Consider the following 11,640-nt stretch of genomic DNA (forward strand, 5'->3'; position numbering starts at 1 on the left):
TGAGAGATCGAGTAGACTAGGCCTATATCCCTTAGAGATTAGAAGAATGAGAGGTGAGCTAATTGAAACATAACATTCTTAAGGAGCTTGACAGGGTTAATGCTGGGAAAATGTTTCCCCTTGGCTGGGGAATCTAGAACACAAGGTCACAGTTACAGAATGAGGGGTCGGCCCTTTAGGACAGAGAAATTTCTTCACTCAAAGGGTTGTGAATTTTTGGAATTCTCTACCCCAGAGAGCTGTGGATGCTCAGTCGTTGAGTATATTCAAGACAGGTCGATAAATTTTTGGGAACAAAGGGAATTTAGGGATATGGGGATAGTGCGGGAAGGTGGAGTTGAGGTAGAAGATCAGCTATGATTTTGATAAATGGTGGAGCAGGCTCAAAGGGCCTACTCCAGCTCCTATTTCTTATGTTCTTATGGATTAGTTGGTTTTTAGAATACTTGCTTTACTATCTTATAATCATCATCAGTACCTTATAATCATCAGTAATGGATTTATAATCGTGTATAAGAATTAAATATAAAAGTCTGTAATCAACTGTATGCAATGGTAACCTGAATTATAGATGACATGTAACCCTTTTGCTTATAATTAAAAGTCTGAGTAAGCTGTAACCAGAAAGCCTGGGGTGAGAAAGAGGATTGCTATAGTCAAATAGTGAGGCTGTGGCTGAAAGTTTGATACTAGCCAAAAGTAAGGATGAGACCGAGTACAGCTGGCCTTGGGACCAAGGTTAGCTGCAGTTGCCACGGTTTTGGAATGTTATAACATCCACAGTGAATTATAAAAACAAAGGCCAACAGCAAAGGCCATATCTCAACCTATGGAGACAGATTCCTTTTGTATTGCCATAACCACCCCAGGTATGATTCTTGATGGTCAAAAACAGATGATGCAAGAGTGTCATGAGACTAAAAACCTGCATATGCCAGGGTGCTACGAACATGGCATCTTTATGATTGGATTTTCCGTTTGGGTGTCAGCCAGCAATTGGTTCAGGAGGGCTTCATAGGTTTTGAATGAGAGTAAGGCTATAAGAAGGGGGTCTTAACCGCCACAAATTGTAGAAGATTTCAGGAAGAAATCAAGGAGACACCCGGGAGATGAGGAGAGACAAGAGACACAGGGTGCAGCTTACTCACAGTTGTGACTTCTACCAAGAGTATAAGTGGTAATATGAAACATAGAAGATAGGAGCAGGAGTAGGCCATTCGGCCCCTCGAGCCTGCTCCGCCATTCAATGCGATCATGGCTGATCATCCAAATTCAGTACCCTGTCCCTGCTTTCTCCCCATATCCCTTGATCCCTTAAGCCTTAAGAAATATATCCAACTCCTTCTTGAATATATTTAATGAATTGGCCTCTACTGCCTTCTGTGGTAGAGAATTCCACAGGTTCACCACTCTCTGGGTGAAGAAATTCCTCCTCATCTCTGTCCTAAATGGCTTACCCCTTATCTTTAGACTGTGACCCCTGGTTCTGGATTCCCCCGCCATCAGGAACATCCTTCCTGTGTCTAGTCCTGTTAGAATTTTATAAGATTCAATGAGATCCCCTCTCATTCTTCTAAACTCCAGCGAATATAAGCCCAATCGACCCAATCTCTCCTCATACGTCATTCCTGCCATCCCAGATATCAGCCTGGTGAATCTTCGCTGCACTCCTTCCATGGTGAGTCCTTCCATGCTCTTCACAGGAGTGTTATAAGAAAGAAATTTGACAAGCCACATAAGGAGAAATTAGGGCAGATGACCAAAAGCTTGGTCAATGAGGTAGGTTTTAAGGAGTGCTTTAAAAAGGAGGAAAGAGGGGTTTAGGGTCCATCGGAGTCTCAAATATACTGTAAGCTGCTGCTCGAATACTGTAATGTATTAAGTCTTGCTTGTGCTGAATAAAGTTAAATCACTGTCCCCAATACGGGTCAACCTCAAATCATTTGGAACCAGGGTCCCTCTGGGATCTTATAGGGGGTAAGCTAATAATGTGGGCGACTGCAACAAAATACAGGAAGACATAAACAGGCTCACAGAGTGGGAGGAATAATGCTAAATTAAATTCAATGTAGCAAAATGTAAGCAGTTCATTTTGGTCAGAAGCATAAGGAGGTTACTTATTCCTTGGAAGGTAAGAAACTAAATGGTGTAAAGGAGCAAAGACATCTGGGAATATAGATACATAAATCATTAAAAGTAGAACAACAACAACAATTTGTATTAATATAGCACCTTTAATGTAGTAAAACATCCCAATGCTCTTCACAGGAGTGTTATAAGAAATAAATTTGACAACAAGCCACAGAAGGAGAAATTAGGGCAGATGACCAAAAGCTTGGTCAATGAGGTAGGTTTTAAGGAGTGCCTTAAAAAGGAGGAAAGAGGGGTTTAGGGAGGGAATTCCAGAGCTTAGGGGCTAGGCAGCTGAAGGCACGGCCAGCAATGGTTGAGCGATTAAAATCAGGGATGCACAAGGAGGACAGGGTAGCAGGTGCACGGGAACACCATCACCTCCAAGTTCCCCACCAACTGGATTTGGTAGTATATTGCCATTCCTTCTTTGTCGCTGGGACAGAATCCTGGAACTCGCTACCTAACAGCTTTATGGGAGCACCTTCACCACACGGACTGCAGTGGTTCAAGGGAAGTAAATGCCAGCTTTGCCAGCAATGCCCACAACCCAAAAGTGAATAAAAAAAGAAAGCAAGCAGGAATTTCGCTGCTGATTTGGTGTTGCTTTTATAGAACTCCAATGCTAAACTGGTCAATAAAAGATGTATTCACACAATTTTATAGTGTTAGTGGGCCATTTTGGCTTTACACTGGACTCTAATCTTTTGGATTGTAAATTGGGTATCAAGGACCAAACTGACTCCAAAGAGAAGCAGAGTGAGATTGCCTCCTCTCCCTTGAGGTATCCTTTCATTTCCATGCGAAAATGCTTTGAACCAATGCTAGTTATAATGTGAATGCGCCCTTAAAGTGTTGTTTTTGTGTTAAACCTTATTTGTGCTATAAATCATTGTGTTTACATCAGTCACATTCTGGTTTCATAAAAGTCCAAGCAGCTTGAACTATTTGCATTTAACAGACTAGGTAAAGAATGCATTATTTGCAAATTCAATACTACTGCTCCTGTAAAAATTACAATATATACACACACATTTATTAAAAATCTTACTTGTTACTTTTTGTCACACTTTTGTGTCAACTTTTTCCATTATAAATCCCTATGTCCACATTTATAATGGAAACTGCCTATGTAAACTTGTCACACTACAATTATGCCCTCCTGCCAGTGGTGGCGCAATAGTGCCTAAGTTTTGCATATCCTAGCTCCTCAGCCAGTACGGTGGAGAAACAATGCTCCAACCCACTCTACTACCCAAATTGTTATAAGGTTTGCTATTTACCTATAAATAAATATAAAATCAAAGTATATACAAATAAAGACAATGTATGAATTTAAAATAGGGACGGAGTTACATCTGCATGCTCTGGACTAATTATCCCCTGCCCTTTTAACATCACTTCATCTGAAGACTACACTTGGTCTTGTTGGAGAAATGCCCCCAAAATTGTCTTAAATGTGTCCTGAAAATGGAGTCAGTAGTCAAACTAAATGCAGGAAACAAAAAGGGCTAATGCTAATTAAAATTGCGAGGCTTATATGAAATAAAGCATTCGTATGGAAACTGGGAATGTATAAGCAATCAAGACCACAGGCTCAGAGATAGCTTATGAGGAGATACATGTTGCTCCTTGTCTGAAAAAGAGTGTAAGCTTCTTTATTAGAAGTCTGAAGAGTTAGGGGAGTGAAATCACCACCCAGCATGTCTAGGTGCTGACGTTTAATTAACCCGAGTTCATCAGTGATACTAACTTGGCCGTTTGAGGTGACGGACACAAAAATTAAATTAACTTTTCTAACGTGTGTCATTCAGATTGGCTAACTGAATTGATGAAGTTTCTTTGAAAATCAAGGACGCACAAGATGGTGTTTTTGACACAAAAAGTCCTTGGTTTTCGTTCTTTTAGTAGTTCTGGTAGCAGTCTTTGTTGTAGTTTGGTAGTAGGAGTTCTTTGTCTAGTATATGTAGAAGCATTTCTCTGTTCAAAAAAAGTGCATCTCTGACAGACAGAGACAGAGCGATTGATTACAGAAGTTAAAATTGTACACATATTTGGCTGGTACAGGTGTGCCACTTAGATTTAGATGTAAAGGTTTCTGAGATCAAGGGAGGTGAGATTTAAGTCAGCTAGTTCAAATACAGCTACCGGTGGACTAACTGAAGTGGATTTACTCAGGAGCGGAGGATCCAAAAGGAACTACATGGATAACTAAAGATATTAGAGATTAAAATGAAACAGAAAAGGGAGGCCTTATGACAAATGTAAGGTTCATAATACAGTAGAGAACCAAGCTGAATACAGAAAGTACAGAGATCTAAAAAAGGGAATAAAAGGGGCAAAGAGAGTATATGAGAATAGATTAGCAGCTAACATAAAAGGGAAACCAAAACATAAGAACATAAGAAACAGGAGCAGGAGTAGACCATACGGCCCCTGGAGCCTGCTCCGCTGTTCAGTAAGATCATGGCTGATCATCCACCTCAACTCCACTTTCCCGCCCAATCTCCATATCCCTTGATTCCCCTAGAGTCCAAAAATCTATCTATCTCAGCCTTGAATATACTCAAAGACTCAGCATTCACAGCCCTCTGGGGCAGAAAATTCCAAAGATTCACAACCCTATCTCCTTCTTAAATATATTCAGTGACTTGGCCTCCACAGCCTTCTGCAGTAGAGAATTCCACAGGTTCACCACCCTTTGAGTGAAGAAATTTCCCCTCATCTCAGTCCTAAATGTCCTACCCCATACCCTGAGACTGTGACCCCTCGTTCTAGACCCCCCAGCCAGGGGAAACATCCTCCCTGCATCCAGTCTGTCTAACCCTGTCAGAATTTTATACATTTCAATGAGATCCCCTCTCATTCTTCTAAACTCTAGTGAATACAGGCCTAGTCGACCCAACCTCTCCTCATACAACAGTCCTGCCATCCCAGGAATCAGTCTGGTGAACCTTTGCTGCACTCCCTCTATGGCAAATTACGAGGAGAGACAGGAGAAGCTGGGGTTGTTCTCCTTAAAGCAGAGAATGTTAAAAGGAGACCTGATAGAGGTGTTCAAAATCATGAAAGTTTTGATAGCGTAGAGTAAATAAAGAGAAACTGTTTCCAGTGGCAGAAGGGTCAGTGGCCAGAGGACACATATTTAAGGTGATTGGCAAAACAACCAGAGGCGACACGAGGAAACTTTTTTTTATTTTTTTAAATGCAGTGTGTTGTTGTGATCTGGAATGCACTGCCTAAAATGGTGGAAGCAGATTCAATAATAACTTTCAAAAGAGAATTGGATAAATACTTGAAGGGAAAAATTTACAAGGCCTCTACCAAAGAGCCGGCCTCCTTCTAGAGTAGAGCGGTCTGCACAGGACGGGATTAAAACAGAGTGTACTTAAACAGAGTGTTTTATTTGGGAATTTGGAAAGAGTGGGAATTCAGAGAAGAGGGGGAAGGAGTTGCTGCTTTTTGCTTACACTACTTGTAGTGCTTTGTGTTACAGGTAGATATTTAATTTCAGTACCCATAACTTAATCTAGATCAAGTAAGTAGTCAAGAAACTACATTGTAAACTAAGTTACCTAATTACAAATTTAATTAAATAAAACAAGGTCATATCGGGATGGCAGTGCAGGTGGTGTGCTGCAACTGCAGCATGTGAGAGTTTGTGGAGAGCATTGTAATCCCGGACAACCACGTTTGCAGTAAGTGCCTGCATCTTGAGGAACTTCAGCTAAGCAGGCGTCTGAGGTGCAGACATTGCGGGGCATCAGGGATGGAGGAAGTTACCTGGACACTTTGATCTAGGAGGCAGTCACACCCCTTAGGTTAGGTAGTGGTACAGGTCTGGTTAGTGGTCAGGGACAGGAGAGTGTGACTGCAACTCAGGCAGGTAAGGGGACCCCAGGTGCAGTGCTGGAGGAGCCTCGGCCTTTACCCTTGTCCAACAGGTATGAGGTTCTTCCTACCTGTGTGGATGAGGGAAAAGCCTGCAGGGTGGATGAGCAGGCTGACCATGGCACCATGGTGCAGGAGGCCATTCAAGTGGGGAGAGTGAAAGGGAATGTAGTTGTGGTAGGGGACAGTATAGTCAGGGGGATAGATACTGTTCTCTGCAGCTGCGACCAAGAGTTCCGAATTCAGTGTTGCCTGCCTGGTGCCAGGGTTAAAGACATCTCCTCGCAGCTGGAGGAGAACTTTGGAGTGGGATGGGAAGGATCCAGTTGTCGTGGTCCACGTAGAAACCAATGACATAGGTAGAACTAGGAATGAGGTTCTGCTGAGGGAGTTTGAGAAGCTAGGATCCAAATTAAGAAGCAGAGCCTCAAAAGGTATTAATCTCCGGATTGTTACCTGAGCCACGCGCAAATTAGCATAGGGACAAAGAGATTAGAGGTTTAAATGCGTGGTTCAAAGAGTGGTGCGGGAGGAAGGAGTTTCAGTTCATGGGGCACTGGTACCAGTACTGGGGAAAGAGGGAGCTGTTCCGTTGGGACGGGCTCCACTTAAACCGGGCTGGGACCAGTGTCCTGGCGAACTGAATAACTGGGGCAGTAGACAGGGCTTTAAACTAATGAAGGGGGTGGGAGAGGGGGGAGGATTCAGGAAAGAGTAAATTTAAAAGCAGCGAGAGAAACGTCAAAGCTCTAGAGCGGAGTAGAGTTTTGGGTAAAAATAAGCAGAGTGGGTCAGGAAGGGAGAGAGAGAGTAACAAAGGTAATAAGGCATCAGTGACTAAGGTGACATCAGGGAAAAATAGAAATAAGTCAAAGCTAAAGGCACTATATCTGAATGCACAAAGCTTTTGCAACAATGACTTAATAGCGCAGCTAGAAATGAATAGGCTTGATCTAATAGCCATTATGGAGACGTGGTTGCAAAGTGGCCAAGGTTGGAAACTAAATATTCCAAGATACTTAACTTTTAGAAGAGATGGGCAAAATGGAAAAGGAGGAGGGGCAGCCCTGATAATAAAGGATGGGATAAAGACAGTAGAGAGAAAGGATCTTAGCTCCGAAAATCAAGTAGTAGAATCCATTTGGGTGGAGCGAAGAAACAGTAAGGGGCAGAAAACATTGGTGGGAGTTGTTCATAGGCCCCCAAACAGTAGTTGTAATGTAGGGCAGAGTATAAATCAGGAAATTAGAGGTGCATGTAACAAGAGTATTACAGTAATAATGGGGGACTTTAATCTACATATATAGACTGGACAAACCAAATTTGCAGCAATAGTGTAGAGGACTAATTCATGGAACGTATGCAAGATAGTTTTCTAGATCAGTATGTTGAGGAACCAACTAGGGAACAGACTATTTTAGATTTAGTATTGTGCAACGAGAAAGGATTAATTAATAACCTTGTAGTAAAGGGACCTTTAGGGAAGAGTGATCATAATATGATAGAATTTTATATTGAGTTTGAAAGTGATTTAGTTAAATTCAAAACTAGGGTCTTAAATCTAAACAAAGCAAACTACTCTAAACAAAGCAAACTACATAGGTATGAGGGGCGAGTTGGCCAAGGTAGATTGGGAAACTACATTAAAAGGTATGACGGTAGACAAGCAATGGCTAGCATTTTAAAAAATTCATATAAAAATTTACAACAAATATACATTCCTTTAAGGCACAAAAACACCACAGGAAAAGTGGTCCAACCGTGGCTAACAAGAGAAGTTAAAAGATAGTAATAGCTCAAAGGAAGAGGCTTATTATGTTGCCAAAAAGAGTAGTAAACCTGAGGATTGGGAGGATTTTAGAATTCAGCAAAGGAGGACCAAGAAATTGATAAAGAAAGGGAAAATAGAATGAGAGTAAACTAGCGAGAGACATAAAAACAGAGACTGTAAAAGCTTCTATAGGTATGTAAAAAGGAAAAGATTAGCGAAGGTAAATGTGGGTCCCTTACAGGCGGAGACAGGAAAAATTATAACTGGGAATAAGGAAATGGCAGAGAAATTAAACAAATACTTTGTGTCTGTCTTCACAGAAGAAGAATGAGGAACTGAAAGAAGTTAGTATTAGTAAAAAAATAGTACTGGAGAAATTAATGGTACTGAAAGCCAATAAATCCCCTAGTCTTGATGGCCTACATCCTAAGGTTTTGAAAGAGGTGGCTATAGAGATAGTGGATGCATTGGTTGTCATTTTCCAAAATTCCATAGATTCTGGAATGGTTCCCACAGATTAGAAGGTAGCAAATGTAACCCCACTATTTAAGGAGGGAGAGAGAAAACAGGGAACTGCGGACCAGTTAGCCTGACATCAGTAGTAGGGAAATGCTAGAATCTATTATTAAGGATGTGGTAACAGGGCACTTAGAAAATAATAATAGGATTGGGCAGAGTCTACACGGATTTATGAAAGGGAAATCGTGTCTGACAAATCGGTTAGAATTTTTTGAGGTTGTAACTAGCAGAGTAGATAAGGGGGAACCAGTGGATGTGGTGTATTTGGGTTTTCAGAAGGCATTCAATAAGGTGCCACACACAAGGCTATTAAACAAAATTAGGGCTTATGGGATTGGGGGTAATATACTAGCATGGATTGAGGATTGGTTAACGGACAGAAAACAGTAGAAATAAATGGGTCAATTTCGGGTTGGCAGGCTGTAACTAGCGGGGTACTGCAAGGATCAGTGCTTGGGCCTCAGCTATTCACAATCTACATCAATGATTTGGATGAGGGGACCAAATGTAATATATCTAAGTTTGCTGATGATACAAAGCTGGGTGGGAATGTAAATTGTGAGGAGGATGCAAAGAGACTTCAAGAGGATATAGACAAGCTAAGTGAGTGGCCAAGAACATGGCAAATGGAATATACTGTTGTTCTGCCCTTGCAGCGCGTTCCTATGCTGAGCTAGACAGGTAGCTAACAACTTGATATCTTCCCATAAAAATCACAAGGCTTGACTTTTCTTGTAAAACTTTACTGAAAGATTCTTATTGTGAAACTGAAATACAACACAGAAATGGAAGCACACATTAGTATACAAGCACATAACTGATATGCATACACAAATTTAGGTACGCCTGAGCAACACAGTACATTTGGCATGTAAATTACCAAACACGTGGAAACACAGCTTACTGTGAATATACATTTAGCAAACTGGAAGGCATTCTCTTTAAATTAGCCCTGTACATAGTGCATCAAAATACAGCTACAAGTTGACCAGCTAGACAGAGAGCGAGCACTTCACGGCTAGCTGTGTAAGTTTGCTTACAGAGAAAAGTTACAAACTAAACATTTTCTGCAAAATATAGTGTACACTAATCATCTATAACATTCTCAAGTACTTACAGACAAATAATATCCAAGACTCAAGCGTGGCAACAATATAACTTCCCAGACCATGTGTAGCTGTAGGTCTGTGATATACAGTAGTTTACTTTACTGCACTTTACTGCAGTTGCTAGGTACCAAATATCCACTAGGTGGCGGCACACAATGGGAATCAACCCAACTTACTCAAACCCCTGAATTAACTGGAAAACTAACATAAATTGCTAGAGAGACAGCACAACTGTAATGTAGAGAAATATGAAGTTATCCACTTTGGTAGGAAAAATAGAAAAGCAGAGTACTGCAATTTTTAAATGGTAAAAGATTGGGAAATGTTGGTGTTCAGAGGGACCTGAGTATCCTTGTACACGAATCACTGAAAGTTAATATGCAGGTACAGCAAGCAATTAGGAAAGCAAATGGTATGTTGGCCTTTATTACAAGAGGATTTGAGTATAAGAGTAAAGACGTCTTACTGCAATCATTTAGGGCCCTGCTGAGACCACACCTGGAGTATTGTGTACAGTTTTGGTCTCCTTACTCAAGGAAGGATATACTTGCCATAGAGGGAGTGCAACAAAGATTCACCAGACTGATTCCTGGGATGGGGGGATTGTCTTATGTGGAGCGATTGAGTAGACTAGGCCTATATGCTCTAGAGTTTAGAAGAAATGAGAGGTGATCTCAATGGCCTACTCCTGGTCCTATTTCTTGTGTTCTTATGTTCTGTGCTGTGTGATTCTATGATATAGACTCAACAATTAACTTTTCCAGCACACACCCTTTGGACAGGTAGGCAACAGGTTTAGTATACCTGAATATATATTTTACCAGTCCAAGTAAGTAATGAATTAACTCCCCAGTCTTAATTCTGCATCACTCACTACCCATTCCATTCTGTGCAGAGAGATTTCCTGTATGGACTGCTCCTGCACACTCTCCTCTTCCTTGTCTTCCACTGGCCACACTCTGGCGTTCCATCTTGCCGTTCAGCAGAGGCAGGGGACCCCAGTGAAAGGCTCTCTATCGGGCGGGTCATTCCCTGCACCATTGGGGATCTTGGGTGGAGAGTGTTGCGTGGAGCAGCAGCAAGTATGTTCTGAAGTCACTTTATGGATATCCAGGCCACTTGCAACTTCTACGTCCTTGAGGAATCTGTTTTTCACGTATAAAACAAAAGACTTCCTTTTTAAAAAAAAAATTGATTCATGGGATGTGGGTGTCACTGGCAAGGCCAGCATTTATTACCCATCCCAAATTGCCCTCGACAAGGTGGTGGTGGAAGTTCCACTCTGTTACACATTTAGGTACTGGGAAAACACACACTACACATTGTACTCCATTGGACCCATAAGTGGTCAACATAGCTGTTCAAATTGCTCATGGAAGCAGCACCTAGTGGGCTGTAACATTTCCCTGTCCTCTCAAGTACACCATCTAAAGGTAAGTCACACAATGATAACAAAAGTAATAATTATATTTAGACGTTATTTAAAACTTAAGAAAATCTATTATTTTCCACCTATTGTAACATTTACTTTTTCCCAGGAATTTTTCAATTTTTTTTATAAATCAGGGGATACTTTAAAAACGATTTTTTTGGCTAACACTCAGGTATGGCGAGCTTCCTTATACCAAATATTAATTTTAGGGTCAGGTTCTTTTGAGGATGATGTTATAATTGTTCTGGCCACCAGGAGTCCCACTAAGACCAATTATGCTTTTGGGATCAGGATAGTTACTCAGTATGCACAGAGCAGTATGGGAAATAAGCCTTGTGGGGGCAGACCCAAGATGCAAATTATCTCTCTCCAAAAGGGCTTACTCTGGGAAGTTTCCATAACAATGTCGAGGTGCCATCTTCGTTCCATAGAATAATCAGTCCATTTTTTTTTAAAGGTCAAGTGTATTCATCTAAATTGTCACATAGGATGATATCTCTACACTTACTGGCATTTCTCATACACCAGTTACGGTGCATACTGAAAACTGGAATGTCTCCAGGCTATGTACAAAATGCACATAGCATAAGAAATAAAAGTGAGTTTGACTTAATTCAACTTAAAGGGTATGATGTAGTAGCCATTTCAGAGACCTGGCTACAAGCTGGGCCTGATTGGGAGCAAAATATTCCAAACTATAGGATCTTTAGAAAGGACAGGGAAATATGGAAAGGAGAAGTAGTAATATTGATAAGACACACAATTTCAGTAGTAAAAAGGGGTTTCAG

The sequence above is a fragment of the Somniosus microcephalus genome, chromosome 8 (assembly GCF_052327205.1).
Source record: "Somniosus microcephalus isolate GS21.2 chromosome 8, FLI_Smic_1.0, whole genome shotgun sequence".
NCBI classification, from domain to species: domain Eukaryota; kingdom Metazoa; phylum Chordata; class Chondrichthyes; order Squaliformes; family Somniosidae; genus Somniosus; species Somniosus microcephalus.